The 16977-nt window shown below is 41.3% G+C and overlaps 1 pseudogene; it reads left to right on the forward strand.

The window, feature by feature from the left end:
- The first annotated feature begins 70 nt into the window (after positions 1–70).
- Positions 71–15803, forward strand: LOC117441585 (zinc finger protein 84-like; annotated as a pseudogene).
- The last annotated feature ends 1174 nt before the right edge of the window (positions 15804–16977 follow it).

Genomic DNA, 16977 nt, shown 5'->3' on the forward strand with positions numbered 1-16977 from the left:
AGAGTATCCCTTTAAGAGAGAGAGCGGGGGTGGGGGGCGCGTGTCGAGCGAGAGTGGAGTGTGTTGTACATTCCCCCTCTGTGGGACGAATAAAGGGATTTCAGACGAGGGGAAGGGGGAAGGGCGGTTTTGAATACGGCCACCTTCTTCTTTCCCCGGATTTGAGGAGTCCTCTCATGCATCCTCGCAGCCTACCGTATCCCAGAATGCAATGCTTGCTGGTGAGGAGCCAGTTGTTTTCAAAATGTCGGTCCTGTCTCGGAGAGAAAGCAGCTCATGAGGAATAACTGATAAATGTGAGTATTGTGTTTCATTTACTTTAAAGGTCACGTAGTATACGGTATTTTAACACAAATATTCTAGGTTGCAGATATATAGGCTACAGAGGTCCCTGAAGTGTTTGGCTGAAAAACCAAACAGATCATTGTAGCGTCCCATAAGTTTCAAGGCTTTTATTGTCATGTGAACATAGCTACAGTAGTTATGGCAATGGAAATCTGAGGTCACAGGCTCCTCCAACAGTGCAACACAATAAAACAGATACAATAGTAAAAGTAAATACAATAGAATATGATAGAAACTGTGCGGAATAGTCTATATACAGTAGGGCTGCTCGATTATGGCAACAATCATAATCTCGAGTATTTGGGTCAATAATTGATATCACGATTATTAAATACGATTATTCATTGACTTTGAAAACATCAATTTATTGTACTTTAAAACAAATACAAATAATAATTTGAACTTTTTAACTGTTGAGTCAGGGTAATCAACTGAAAAACCAATACAAAATAAATTATACATTTAAAGGTGGGGTAGGTAAATTTGAGAGACCGGCTCGAGATCGCTAGAATTTGAAAATACACAACCGGAGAAAATCTGCCACTTCCTCACAGAGCCCCTCCTCCAACACACACGAACGCGCACATGACCAATGAGGGCACGAGATAAGTTTGTGCCCCGATGGAAGGCTGACAGGCAGGTAGGCCAGGTTGTACTTTTTACAGTATTGCGGCTTCTACAGATGACATTGTTTTATGGATTTTTTGTCAAAGCACTTCAGATATTCATTGCTATCGGGATGTTAAGAGCATTCCATGGAATATAACAAAAAGTGTATCTCGAGCCGGTTTCTCAAACTTACCTACCCCACCTTTAAATAAATTATATAAAAATAATAAATACCAATAAACAAGATCCACAAACATGTTGCAGTGTCACAACCGGAGAAATCCTTAACATATAGCCAACATTTTGGTAAAACATGTTCAATATATTCCACCCAGTTAAACATTAAAGGCTGGCCCACCGTCATAGTCCAGAAGTAACAGGAAATAAATGTTGAACTACAATTTAAGACCAAATAAAAAAATGTTGGCCACCATGGCAAATGCTGGAAGGGCTGCTCGTGTCATCTCTTAAAGGTTTTTTGCTAGAAACACCAGCATGTTTACATGGTCTGGTTTCAGAAATGAGTGCAGGCAGGTGACAATATTGCCACCTGTACTGAAGACCCTCTCCTTCCCGGGATGGAGAGCCGTGGGTAGAACTTCCGGGATTCCCTCCACCACTTTAGTGGGTCCTCCTCAGCATCCAGTGGCCCTGCCTGGAGGTAGGACTGTAGCTCAAGAGCAATGGCCTGGTCCTGTTCCAGAGCAGGTTGAGGTTCTGCAGCTTGGTCTACGGTGGCCTTGAAGAAGCTCCCTAGTCCCTTCTTCTTGTTCTTCTTTGGTGCAGCTGCATCCTCCGTGTCATCTCAAGAGGGGCGCTTGTAGTATTATAAAGAAAATAGGAATGATATCTTTAATCAGACTAAAGGGTTATGGGTATTAACATGTATACCTAGAATGACATTATAACACTTTGACAACACATTCATTCACTTAATTGTACTTATTATTATTAGGGCCTGAGCACGAAGTGTGCGAAGACCTATTGTAATGCATAGAATTATTATTAGAATTCTTCATAGTCTGGGGATTGGACCTGTTTTTGAGGGGGTTGCGACACTATTCATGTAGCGACATTTGGCAACGCCGCCAGGACGGGTGAAAAATGTTACATTCCGGAGTCGATGGGTGCAACATTTCCAACATGCTCGCTAGCGCCCTGTGAAAATTCAGTTTACGAAAAATGTACATAGTCGCAGCGTAAGTCTGACGGACCTGACATTTGGCACACTTATCCGGGTGGAGCTGTTCTACATATTATCCTCTGGTATCCCGAAGCTCCGCCTACTTTGATTTTCTTTTATTAGCATAATGTGCAGTGTTTCCCTTACCATCATAGCTACCATCCCAAGTACCTTAGCTTGACTTACATTTATTAAACGTATAATTAAGTGATATCAAAATATAAATAACTAATGTCATGCAAAGATATTAATATTTGCTTGATTCCAGTGTTGAATTTAGCACAATAGACCTATCATTAAACCACGCCCCAAATAGAATTTGTCCAATCATATCACAGCGAAAATCCCTCCTGGCAGAAAACTCGGACATCACCAGAAAAGCCGTTTGTGGGGCGCATCAAACCAAAACCAGACGTCTGTGATCGAAACCACTGTGAAGAGTTCAGTTTCTATGTTTATTATCTAGCTAATATCTGATGGTGAAACGCTGTGCGTGGGGTACCTGTAATTCGGACACCAGGTACCCTGAAAGACTGGATGGAGGAGTATATTTCGTACCTTTTCCGAAGCCCAAAAGAAAACTCGACAAATGCAAGCGGTGGATTATGCTGTGTCGTCGACCACATACACAACTGAATGTGAAGACAATTACCAAGGACACTTATGTTTGCTCAAAGGTAAGGTCAATTCATAAAGACATAATATTTGACGGCATGTATTAGAAACGTAGACCAAACTATTAGTTTGCTAACGATTGACTTTGACTGCCAACTAGCTAGCGTATATCCAGCCCAGCTAGCTAACGTTAGCTGCCAACTTGTTAGCCAGCTAACTAGCTACAGCGTTATCAACATCAACGTCCTCGCTAGTTAGCTGGTGTTTTTAGCTAACTTTTGCTAACTGTCTTTTCACCTCAAAGCACTTCAGAGGTGGGAAGCCAACTCTGGAATATCCAGATCCCATCCGGGCTCTCGTGTGTGCCGCTCCGAAAAGACACAGACCCTCACCCAAATAAAGGTAACGTTACAGTCAGCCAGGTGCATAACAGTGAAAATGATGACCAACAAGGACAGTTATAGATTTAATGTAGTGACCACCACTGCTAACATTCAACATCATATTATCATTTCAACGGTTACACAACAGTCACCACTACACACGACAGGCAACAAGATTAGATATTGTATATAAAGAAATACATGGCTACCTTTTTACTCTGGCTTTTAACTGTTAACTTTCATCTGCTGTTGCTTTTATTAGCTCTTGCTTCTATTTTAATGTTGTTCCTTGCTTTTACTGTACTTATTATTGCTTTTATATATTTTTATATATTTTATTATGCATTTTAGGGAAAAGCACTAATATACAGGACATCCTAGCTGACAACATTGATAGTATAAAGAACTGGCTAACAGACAATAGGTTGTCACTGCACCTAGGCAAGACAGAATCCATATGAATGGGTTCAAAGATAAGGCTAAGCAGGGAGGACACACTGGTTCTCACCACCGGAGGCACAACCATCCCATCACAGCCCTCAGTAAGATATCTAGGCTGTATCTTCTGGATGAGACTCTCGGAGGTGCCCACATGGCCCTAAATGTCCTGGGCAAGATAAGTGCCAGAACAAGGTTCCTAGCTAGGAAGTCAATTTTTGTTAACTTTGACTGCCTAAAAACCCGTGCCTCAGGTCTGGTCCAGTGCCATTTCGACTATGCCATCAGCTCATGGTGCTGGAGCCGTAACAAACCCCTGCAACATAAACTCCAAACAGCGCAGAACGAACCAATCAGAGTAGTATTAGGCCTACGTTCCAGAACCCATATCGGGAGGACTCCATGTACCCAACTCCACTGGCTACCTGTGGAGGCCAGAGCCACACAACTACAGCTAGGGATGGTCCACAAGATTTTAAACGGGAGAGCCCCAACATATTTTAACAACCACCTTGACATGATTGCACACACACAGCACAAGAGGAAGCCTGAGAAATGTAGTCCCCTGAAACACAACGGGAAGATAGGTCAGATGTCTTTTAGATAGAGGTGCAGTGGAGTGGAACAAGCTACCACTCAATAGGAAGGAAACGAGAGCGCTGCCGTGTTCACATCAAGGATAAGGGAGCAGCTGTTTAGCGACCGGCCATAACGTTGGTGCGACGGTATGATGTGTTGAACCTCTGGTGGACGATGAGTAATGTCTCTATGCACTTTGTTGATGAACATAATTGTTTTGACTACATGCACTTTAGATTATGCACTAAGAATGCTCGATGCACTTCAGATGCCATAGTGCCACTTGAAACCAGTAACAACAGGGACAACGATGGGAATAAGTCCTGGACTTTTCGTTTTATCCCCGACGAGGAAAATACAAATGTTGATCTGTCAATGTTGTTGTGTTTGTTGTCAATAAAATCCACTTTGAGCTGCATTTTATGTATGAAAGATGCTCCATAAATGAACTATTATTATTATCTGTCTGCTTAGCTAATACTTGTTCACAGAATGAGGCGTGCTGGAGATGTTACTGCCTCACAGAGACGACACAGGTCAACCCGAGTCTGATTTATGTCTTTGGACTAAAGGGAGCATCGTGGAATGTGTGCAGCTTTACAATCATGTCATTGATGAACTGAATATCTCTGAACTCTCTCAATATATACATCTCTTCTTGTACAAAATTCAAAGTCACAGAAGTCGAGTCCGCTAAGTAGTAGTTGCCCTTGAATTTGGTAATAACAGTTATGCCTCTCTGAGATGTGCATGTCTTCTCCGTCTTCACGCACATAGACATCTGTTATGGCTGTGGCTGCTCTGCTACCGTCATGTCCCGTGCTGCAGAGGGACATTTCAGCTCAAGCAAGCCTGTTTGACCTCTGTCACATACTATAGCACCTGGTGTTGCCCCAGGGAAGGGGAGATCTGGTTGCAGGAGGAGGCCAGAGCTATGAACATGCCTATCTGGTACAGCTGCTTGGCCTCTGACTCACTGGCAGAGCCATAGGTTGTTGCAGGAGCAGTGAAGAGCTTGGGGTAATATGTGGACTGTATGAAGGCATCTGAAATGTTCTTTCTCTTTGTGATGCAGTCAGCCCGCCCTCTCGCTCCTTGTGCCGCAGTGGACATGCAGCCTGTCCCGTGGTTTGCAGTTGTAGTATTCTTGCTTCCTCCAGATCAAAGCTCTGCTTGTGCTGTGGTGTTGGTATTATGGATGGGAATTTGAAAGCAAATGTATATTCGAATATTCGACCCCCCAAAAAACGGTTAACCGGTTAACCGAAATGTACATATCCTATAAAAAAAAATTGGGTAAAAAAAAAAATGTTAACAATTTTTTTTTTTACTTTTTTTTTTGCCCAATTTTGTTTCAATCATTTTTGGAAATAAATACATACAAGTTCAAATAAGTGTAGAAACCAAGTCGAATTTGTCAAATGTATTGAACTGGTGATCACAGTTTGACAGCTATAGGCCTACAGCTTTCATGTGTGGAGGGACCGGTGAGCGGAGCAAAACACACCTTAAGACGTCACCTAACACATTTAGCTATGGCACAGTCGTATATATATACACATTGAATTATTCAATTTGATAATATGTAATCAACTTAGGCATCACTCCCAAAAAAAAAAATTAATAATTTTTTTTTAAAATAAAAATATTCATAACTCATATTCGAACACATGAATAATTATTCGAATACCTGAATAATTTCGAATATTCGATTAATTGTTCCCATCCCTAGTTGGTATGGCTATGTCTGGAGAGAGGGGCATGGGGATGGTCTTGGTACAGGAAGAGGATACAGGCAGGGATGTTGCTGGGTTGGTCTGTGGGAGCTGCAGCGAGAGAAATGTTTTGAAACATCAAGGAGTCATTTGTCTCCTCTTATCCCTCTCTCCTCTCATTCCTTTCTCCCCTCATTCACCTCTCCCCCTCATCCCTCTCCCCTTATCTATCACCCCTCTCTCCTCCCCTCTTACTCCTCTCTCTTCTCTAAGAAGGTCAGGGTGTGGAGGAGCCTCCAGATGAGGAGCGCCGGCCTGTGGAGCAGCCTCCCCCGATGGAAGGTGGACAAGAGGAACGAGATGAAAGATTGAGAAATCAACAAGCACAAATGGAATCACTGACGAGTATAAATACTGTTCTGAGACATAATCATGGACCAAATAGATGAACACCAGAGGTCTGCAGCACAGCCGTGTACCAGCATTTCAAATATGCCACTGGATTCACTTCTGATCAATTCAACAATCTACGTACTGTGTTTAGTATACCTAGCAGTGAAACCGCACAGCACACTTCAGTCCCATTAACATATGGCAGAACTGATCATTAACACAATGCCCCTGCGTGTGCAGCTCTTGCTTGTTCTTATGAAACTGAGACAAAATCATGATTTAAAAGATTTGGCATTTAGATTTATGATTGATGAACGTAGTGTTGGTAGTTTGTTCAACGCATAGGTGGGCTACATGTTCACAGTTCTAGGGGAACTAGCATGGCCTCAGAGACATAATGGCACAAATGCCAGGAAAGTACAGAGGAATTTCCTACAACGATGGCAATATTAGACTGTACAGAGTTAAAAATCAAACCCCAACTTCACTTGTATTGCAGAGCCAAAGCTACTCAACCTACAAGTCTGCAAACACATTGAAATCCCTCATAGCATGTGATTCACGAGGTTCTGTAATATGTCGTTCAACTCTTTTCACTGGATCTATGTCTGACAAAGAAATAGTTAGGCAGAGCAACTTTATTGAGCTAATGAACAATCTGCTTGAACATAGCTATCTGCAGGAAGGGGGTGGGCTTATGGTAGATAAAGGATTTTTAATTGAAAATGACCTACACGAAATTGGACTTGAAATAAACATCCCACCCTTCTTCAGAGGAAAAAGGCAGATGCCCTCTACAGATGTCTGCCTGGCAAAAAAAGTGGCTGCACACAGGATACATGTTGAACGTGCTATATCAAAGATAACGAAATTTAAAATTGTGTCGGAGAGGATCCCTAACATAAGGTTGAGAAACATCAACCAGATCTGGTATGTTGTGAGTATGCTGTCTAACTTCCAGCCTTGCATCCTCAAGAATACCATTACAACCAATGGGGCAGTCCTTTCCACCCACTGCTACCTGTATAGGGGTCTGGTTAACGATGTAGCTTATAGGTGTGCCTCTCATTCCTCTCAGTGTCTCCTAAAGGCAGAAAGATACATGTTACTGTTAACTGTGTTATGCATAGTATTAACTATTCACTGTAGAAATGTATCTGATGTTGTGCCTCGGCTATTATTCTTTCACATCAAACTGCATGACGGTGCAAACATTTTTTTTCAATAAACTGTGAAGGAGCACCATTTTGCCTTTATTACCAAATGTATCTGTGTTTTTATTGTGCTTTGAAACTACCTGTTAGGAGTGTAGGTGGGGATCACTGGTCTCCGTTTGCGGTTCAGTTTGGCTTTTGCCACCACGGCAGAGGATATAGGCTGGCCTGCTACCTTCTTCCCTCTGGGTCTATGCCACTGCTGTGGCCGACTTGTACAGGAGGCAGTGTCTTCATTTTGGGCACGAGAAATGTCTAAACTGTACATGAGCCCAATGATGTGCGAACAGTAACCTGGTGCCCGTTGGTTTCAACAGCAATGAGAAGGGGAGACAAGAAATAGGCTACTGTTTGAGAAAACTGCCTGTACTAGCTGCGACTTGTATATAGCTCCCAGTGCAGTGGGACTAGGCTACTCATTGAACCTAGTGCAACCTACTTTAATGTAGCCTGCCTGTCACTAACGTTACATAAATGACACAGCTGTCGGGTCTAGCTACTGGCCTACACAGTGGCTTTGACATATGCAAATCCAATGTCTGCCTGACTTTAGCCCTGCCTCACCCACTCAGTATACCGGGTGAGTGAGAGAGATCGTATACCGCGTTGGACCACTAGCCTAAACTAAAATATCAGCAATAGTAGTAATCATGGATTATCGTCATAGTTCTTGTAATCTTCAATCAAATCAACTGTAAGTAATGCTTGAGAGTAGCTAGCTAGCTAACGTTATCTATAGCTAATGCTTGCATCACCATGGAGGTCTAAGGTAATAATGTGTTCGAAATTACTTACCCTGCAATACACGAACAACACTGCTCCATGATGGTGTTGTCATCAGCAACATTGATACAGAGCCTGTGGGGTTTCTCACTTTTCAGTTGCGAGTGGTAGCATTTGGCCTAGATTCTAATCTTCTTTTCTGTAAATTTGTATCTCATGGACGTACTTTTCCACTGCATACTGTAACCCTCTCTGTCTGCTTCTAGATGAAATATTTGTGTCATCTTTAAAAAACAGGTCTATTACCTGCTGTGGTAAATCTGACAATTGAACTTGAACTCCCCCCGCGGCCATTGTCAACAGTCATTAACGGTCTGCTTTGTTTGTCCGAGTTGTCAAAGGGGAGCGTGGCTTAGCGATAGGTCTATTGCATACACACGTTAAGGGATTTTAAGATTCTGAAGCATTATGCTAAAAACTCAATAACTTAGATTAATATTTATAGTTTTGCTGAATAGTGTCATGTCCGCTTACCTTAGAAACGTAAAATGCCACGGCAGCGTGCAGATGGGGAGCATGTTAGCTTAGCTTGGTAGCTTCAGCTAGCTCTGGAACTTCCATCTCGGTGGCAGCAGGTCCCGCCTCGGCTCCGCCTCTTTGCCCTTATTTGGAGCAGGCTGGAGGTGAACTCTGACGTCACTGTCGAGCCGTTAGTGGCCGACTCCGCCTACTAAGAGCTTCTCGGCAACTCTGCCGAATCCTATGGGTGACGTCACGGACCCTACGTCCATTTATATATACAGTCTATGGGGTGGAGCTGCTCTATATATTATCTTCTCGTATCCCGAAGCTCGGCCTACTTTGATTTTTTTGTATTAGCATAATGTGAAAAACAGTGAAATAGTAGCGCCCCCTATTGTGCGGTAGTCACATATAGTTTCTCCGAACTACCTGAATCTTGCCATAGACATTCCTCATGGAATTGCGGACATATTTCAAAATGGCTTCCATTAGCCCCGCCCCCCAGAACGTGGGCCATTTTGAAAAATTGAAAACACCTCCTGTCTGCTCGCTACCGAGATAGGAACCGATGAGCCAGCAGGTTGGTGACAGCAGCGTGAAATAACAAAAGTAGCGATTCGGTATATTGAGGTAATACAAAATGATACTGATGTTAATTAACATTTAACTGTTGTTTTAGCCAGGCAAAAAATGTTTTAAAAACCGAAACAGTGCGTCGTTTTAAATAATCCTTTCGGGATGGTTTGTCTGTAATGCTGAGTTACATTTTACAATCATTTGTTATCAAATTCATTCATTTTTTCGTTTTCTCTGTGTTTAGGACAATTCTGGAGAACTGGATCTGCTGAGGAAGGAGCTGCCATCCACACAGGACCCCCCGTGGTGCTGGAGGAATCTAAACCGCATTAGGGACATCATCCTCCCAAACCTCTGCTTCCTGCCGTCCAGCTGAACAGCAGCTCAGGAAGCTTCAGAGAGACAGTGTGTTGAACAGAGACTGAAGCTTCAGAGAAACAGTGTGTTGAACAGAGACTGAAGCTTCAGAGAAACGGTGTGTTGAACGGGAAGTGTTGATTTAGTAAACATGAGTGTTGTCCTGCTCTCGTTGGTGAAGCAGCGACTCACTGCGGCTGCTGAAGACATCTTTGTTCTGTTTGAAAGAACGATAGCAGAGTACGAGGAGGAACTGTCTCGTTCAAAACAGGAGAACGAGAGACACCGGAATCTACTGGACGCTGTTTTACAGCCTCAGCTTCAGATCCACAGAGCAGGTCTGTTCCCTCGTTATTCACTCTCTTTTTATTAACCTGTTTAACCCTGAGCCTGTTTTTCAGGTTTCAGGCTCGAAAATGACATTCCCAGAACAATATCTTCACTTCTAAAATGCGTAAATTAATAATCTTTTTCTCAAAGCAATGATAAACCTGTGAGTTGGATGTCGAAAAGTCAGAATCATTATAGATTTTATTTATTTTAAAGTACATTCAGATTGAACACAGTAAAGAAAAAAACCCTTGGATGATGGGTTAGTAGACTAAAAGCTTTAGGAATCCAAACTATAACATATAAGTACCCTGTATCAAGATTGATGCAAAACAAGTGACATTTGTTCTTTTTAGAGAGGTTTAGAAAAGAAAACACACTTCTGGGGTCATTTGCGTGTATTTGACCCATCTCTGGCCCCCCTCGGTCGATTTTCATGATTGACACCACTTTTGAACCGTTAGAGCCAATAGAATCGAGGGAAGTTCCTAAATCCACCTACACGTTACCAAATAAGGAGTGAGAGTGATGCACACGCAGTTTGCCCAAACTGAAAGCTACGTTACGCTCTGAAAACTGAAAGCTAGGCTTATTTCCATAAATATTACGATTAGGGATGTCCCGATCACCTTTTTTTGCTCCCGATCCGATTCCGATCATTTGATTTTGACAATCTGCCGATACCGATTTTTCCCGATCCGATCTTTATGCAATGCATTAAGAGAAAAAAAAGGTAACAGATAACGGCTGGTCATCCAACGCGATGAGTTCAGCTATCTTGACTGTTATTGTGTTACTGTTCTGGGGCAGTTTCTCTTTCCTCTTAAAAGTCTCTGAAAGTGTCGGTTGTTTCAGTGCCGTTACCTGAGTGGCCGCTGTGTACTCGCCGTGTTGTTGTTGGTGTTTGTTTCTCAGGTAGCGTATTAAATTGGTCGTGTTGAACGTAGCTCTGTTCTTTCCACCACGCGGAACCTCTGCCTTGCAAACATTGCATCTGGCTGTTACACTGCCTTCGCTTTCAATGTTATAATACTTCCAAACTCCTGACATTTTCTCTGTCCCGACTCCCGAGTCACCAGCTGAACGTAGCCTCTCGTTAGCTTGCTGCTACTATGAGACACTGCGCCCACTCTGTTGCCAGATTTCAGAGAAATAAGCAACCAGGTCTGAAAACAAGCCCAAAGAAAGCAACACATACATGATGTTGTGTAATTTTAAACCAAAACTAAGTCCTCAGGATGACTTTAAGACGTGAACATGGTCATTTTTGTTTTGTAACATTAGATTAAAAAAAAAAAATTATAAAAAAAATAAATCACGTGATCGGATCGGGACATCTCTAATTACGATGGTTTATCAGTTATCATTTCAAAGTGACACCGAGACATTGGATTAACCTTCAGCAGCGTTTTTGTGCGTTTTAATGCCATTGAACACGACTTTTTGGTAACACTTTATATTAAGGTACACAAATTAACCATCAACTAGTTGTTAATTAACATGCATATTAGCAGTATGTTGGCTCTTTATTAGTCATTATAAAACACTTATTAATGCCTTATTCTACATGACCATATTAGTTGAGAGTTTTTCCTCAATAACCCTCTAATTAGTGCTTATTTATTGCACGTAAGGAAGTTGTTGTACATGAGTTTTGGTCTTAATATGCTCTGCTCAATATGGGCCTAATAAGGCAGTAGTAGCACAAGAATATTAATTCTCCCATAATAACACTTAACAAATATGATCTATTCTTATGTAACAAGACATGAAACTATAAGTGTTAATTGTGTCTAAATAACTCAAAATTAGGTATTTCTATCTAAGAATATGTTCCCTATTTTAAAGTGAAGTCTTATTCATAACCAATAAGCTAGTAGTTTGACTCTAATTGACCTGGACATGTTCCCTATTCTAAAGTTGCCTCCTCTTCACACTTTGTAAATACATTATAAACCTGATAAACCTGTGAGTTGGATGTAGAAAAGTCAGAATCAATATAGATGTTTTTTATTTTAAAGAAAATTCAGATTGAACATGGTAAAAAACTGTAAATTATAGTGTCCGTCCAAAAAACCTTTTTTACTTAGAGTGAAAACTACCCTTGGATGATGGGTTAGTAGACTAAAAGCTTTAGGAATCCAAACTATAACGTATAATAAGTACCCTGTATCAAGATTGATGCAAAACAAGTGACATTTGACCTTTTTTAGAGATATTTAGCACAAAAAAAACACTTCTGGGGCCATTTGGGTGGATTTTCCATATTTCTGGTCCCCCTTGGTCGATTTGGATGATTGACATCTCTTTTTATCCGTCGGAGCCAATGGAATCGAGGGAAAGTTCCACATACACACACAGATGACCAAATAAGGAGTGAGAGTGACGAGTAGAAAAACCGGAAGCTGCGCTAACCTCTGGTGGCTGCCATTAGCAGCTAATTTTTCTCAGATTTTTGCATAAAAATTGAATTATGGATTATCAATATTTTTTTCAAAGAGACAGTCACATTATTAACCTATGGATTAACCTTCAGCTGCGTTTTTTCTCGTTGCAATGCCATTGAACATGACTTTTGATCAGAATAACAGCTAAGGTGAGACGATGTCCCGTTTTTTCTCCGTAATGCTCCGTGTTGTGATGTCTGTGTTTGCTTCCCCTGTCATGAGTTCTGATCGCTCAGTGATGATACTATACCTATATAATCTGTGGAGTCTCAGCTTTAATCGGATATCTTTTATGTAAAGTTACGATAAGTAATAAGGGTATCTTTATATTGAGTTCTGTGCCAAGTCCGTTAGCTTTTTTTACGCTCAGGGGTCATTTAGACGCTTCTTTTGAGACTTGTGTTTTGTTTTGGTAAAAATAGTTCATATCATCAGTTAGCTGACATTCTTCTCGTTAATCTGGTACGACACATTAATAGGTTTTTAAATGTAAAGAAGCCCTGGGACAGTCTCGAAAAAAAACTTTCACCAGCTCCGATCCGGGGGGCTCTCGTCCTTAAGAGGTTAAAGGGGACCCATCATGCAAAATGCACTTTGGGATGTCTTTTATACATACATATGTGTCCCCGGTGCGTCGGGGAACTCATGCAGCGTCAACAAATATAACCCTCTCTCTTTTCCTCCATACCCAAATCTTTTAAAAACGGGTGTACAACAAGCAGATACAGATTCCATCCGCTGTGGCATAATAGCGACGGCGGACCCACAGAAAGTTGCTATCAGAAACAATGCCTGACGTGTTTTGGACGTAATCTCGTCTTTGTTTACATTAGCAAGCCTCGCTAACCTGTACTGTAGAGCACATGTGTTTTAAAAAGCAGGAAATAAAAAGAACTCACCTTGTGATAAACCTGCAAGAGAAACTTCACAGACATGTTTTGTATGGCCCTACAATATATGTTTCAAATATAGCATGATAGGTCCACTTTAAAAACAATCACTAAAATGCACCATCAGCTCATACAGCCAGTAAATGCAGATCTAACCCTGATAACTAACTTGATCATGAATTACACAAACCTACATGTAGAAACTCATATCTGCAAACAGAAAAAGAGAAACTTCGCCCCCACGCTCTCCCTGTCCAAACTAAGCAGTGTAACTAACCTTTTGTATCAGCTACAGTACTAACTCACCTGTTTTCCTGGAACTCTCCGGAGCATCTGGAAAAAAGGTGTAATTGACAGACAATTGAGCCAACAGACATACAAAGGCGGCGGGACTTAGCAAAATGATAGGCAAGCATTTTAAATGTTAATGTTGGTAATGGTCATTACTTTTTAAATTCTAACACTGAACAGTTTTTTCTTACTCTGTGTTTCCTGTTTCCTGCAGACGTCCAGCAGCTGGTGGTGGTTAAAGAAGAGGTTCCCCCTGAGCAGCAGGAGTGGAGCTCCAGTCTGGACCAGAAGGACCCAGAGCCCCCCCCACACATTAAAGAGGAACAGGAGGAACTCTGGATCAGTCAGGAGGGAGAGCAGCTTCAAGGGCTGGAAGAGGCTGATATCACCAAGTTCACATATACTCCTGTCCTTGTGAAGAGTGAAGATGATGAAGAGAAACCTCAGTCCTCTCAGCTTCATCAAAGACAAACTGAACACCTGGAAACAGAAGCTGATGGAGAGGACTGTGGAGGACCAGAACCAGCCAGGAACTCAGATCCAGAGAGACATTTACAACCAGAGACTGAGGACAACCCTGGAGACTCTTCTGAACTTGACACTGAAGACAGTGCTGATTGGAAGAAGACCAGAGAACCAGCTTCAAACTCTCAGGAAAATAAACAAGACTCTGTCAGTGATTCAAGACGTAGGACTGGAAATAACACTTTGGATGCTCTCAGTGTGCAAAGATATTTGGCCGCAAGTCAAGTCTGAATAGACATATCATAATTCATACCGGAGAGAAACCATTTACCTGCTTAGTTTGTAAGAAATATTTTGCTTCGAGACATTACTTAATAATTCACATGCGAATCCACACAGGAGACAAACCATTCAGCTGCTCAGTCTGTGAGAAATCTTTTGCACAAAGGGGAAATATAAAGGGCCACATGAAAACCCATAAAGGAGAGAAACCATTCGGCTGCTCAGTCTGTAAGAAATATTTTACACAAAAAGGACATTTAAAGGAACACATGAGAATCCACACAGGAGAAAAACCATTCAGCTGCTCAGTCTGTGAGAAAACATTTGCATTGAAAGGATATTTAAATCTGCACATGAGAATCCACACAGGAGAGAAACCATACATCTGCTCAATTTGTAAGAAATCTTTTGCAGTGAGAGGAAGTTTAAAGGACCATATTAGAATCCACACAGGAGAGAAACCATTCAGCTGCATTATGTGTCACAAAAGATTCACCTGGAGGCATAAGGTGAAAAGCCATAAGTGCGTTGGTCGTCAGTCCTCACAGCTCCATCAAAATCAAACTGAGGAGAAAAGAGAGGCAGAGCCTCCAGCCAACAGCTCAGCTGAACACATGGAAACCGAAGCTGATGGAGAGCAGCTTCAAGGGCAAACTGAACACTTGGAAACAGAAGCTGATGGAGAGGACTGTGGAGGACCAGAACCAGCCAGGAACTCAGATACAGAGAGTCCTTGTAAGTGATATGAAATTTGACACATGTTGTAAAACACAATTAATTAATCCCATGACAATTCATACATAAGAACAATCTGTCAACCTGTATGAACTCTGTATGACAATGTTTCTATGAGACTTTATATGAACTCCATATATATCCAGATAAGTCAATGTTCATTAACCATTTATTGTGGATTTAAGGGCTCGAAGTTCATAGGATGATTTTATGTGTTGAATCTGTTTATGTGATATTCAGTTAATCTTGGTTGTAGTTATTACATTCTGTCAGTAGTTGTTGTTTGATACATTTAGACTTGCATTTTAATGTTTATGTATTAGGGGTGGGAATCACCAAAAAAAAACTATCTGAAAAATGTATATAATAAAATATCAATACTTGGTATCTGCATATCGATACAATATCGCCACGCAAAGTATCGCGAACTTAACATGTTCTACCAGTAAATTATTCTTCTATTTAGATGCTGTTTCCTTGGATAATGACCGTATATTTAAAGTTAGAAGGCAAAGCTTTCACTGAACGGTGATGTGATTTCTCTTTTCGTGTTTAAACACAAATATATTTCTAACTTGTTATCAAATATTATTTAACTTGAGACCACGGTGATTACCTGGAAGATGGTTTCATTAGCTGTTGTCAGACTCGTGAAGAGTAATGTACCGTTCTTTATTTCTAAATGATCTGTAACAACGTTATCTTGTTAATAAACCCTGTTCTAAATAATAAGATCTGTAATCTGACTGTATTTGCTTCTGTAACTTTAAGGGAATACACCTACCTACTTTTGTAACCCAAATTACATAATTGCCGTTTCAGGTAATCCTTTACTCCCCAAGCCTGATTTCACCCATCTGATACCCATTCACTAATAATCTCTAATGTTCTTTGACCCCTTGACTTTTCCTTGTTAAATAATCATTACATATCTTCAGGACCAAAATCCTGTGTCCTGCTTTTCACCTGCTGATTACCCACCGCTCATTTAAATTGGACTGACCTTTAAGGTGGACCAGCTAGTCTCAGTGTCTTAACACAAACGTTTTGTAAAGTGATTTCAGACCCAAAAGAAACGAGTTGTTGGATTGTGTGCTCTCTGCAGGATGGTATCTGTAGTCAAAGATTGTTTGCTTCACTCTGTTTTTGTTGTTCAAACGACGCCATCAGAGCGTTACGTCTTCTGTCCAGCAGATAGTGCCAATTTAACATGGAACTGTACATGGTCACGGACACATTGTAATGTTATTGAACTGGTTGGTCCCTGAGAAGAGTAACCCACTTAGGGACTGGGACTGAAATCAAGCCCAGAAATCAGAGAGGCCAAAAACATTTCGGCAGTAATTTTATCATAAAGACAATAACAATGACGCTGAAACACTTCAGTAAACAAGAAAAAAGACCCGTCAAGCAAACTCCAATACACAATGTACACATTTTTTGGCAGTCGCGAAAGCTCTAAGCCAATCAGACATGGACAAAAAACAGGATCAGTCTATGAGTCGAGGGGGCACGAGTGTCGCCTTTACAGCAATGATCCGGTCTGACAGCACACCGTGTTTCAGTCTGCAGCATTATTTTAAGTAGGCTATCTCACAACTACATCACATGTAAACTTCCACATCTGCGCATACAGTACATCTCATTGTGAACCTGGGTCAGCATGCAGTTTAACCAAAGCACCAACAGACATCACTATGCAACAGGCATCAAACAGATGCCAATATCTATAACATCTCCTTTCCGTTAGCTGTAAGCAACATCAGCATGTCACTTTGTCCACGCATAGCCACTTTAAAGTGTAGGTAAATACTACATTGGGTAAAGCTTTAAAATGTTCAACCTCCGATACACATTTTTTATCTGAACAGTCCAACAGACTTTG

Source organism: Pseudochaenichthys georgianus, unplaced genomic scaffold, assembly GCF_902827115.2.
Source record: "Pseudochaenichthys georgianus unplaced genomic scaffold, fPseGeo1.2 scaffold_180_arrow_ctg1, whole genome shotgun sequence".
In the NCBI taxonomy this organism is placed as follows: Eukaryota; Metazoa; Chordata; class Actinopteri; order Perciformes; family Channichthyidae; genus Pseudochaenichthys; species Pseudochaenichthys georgianus.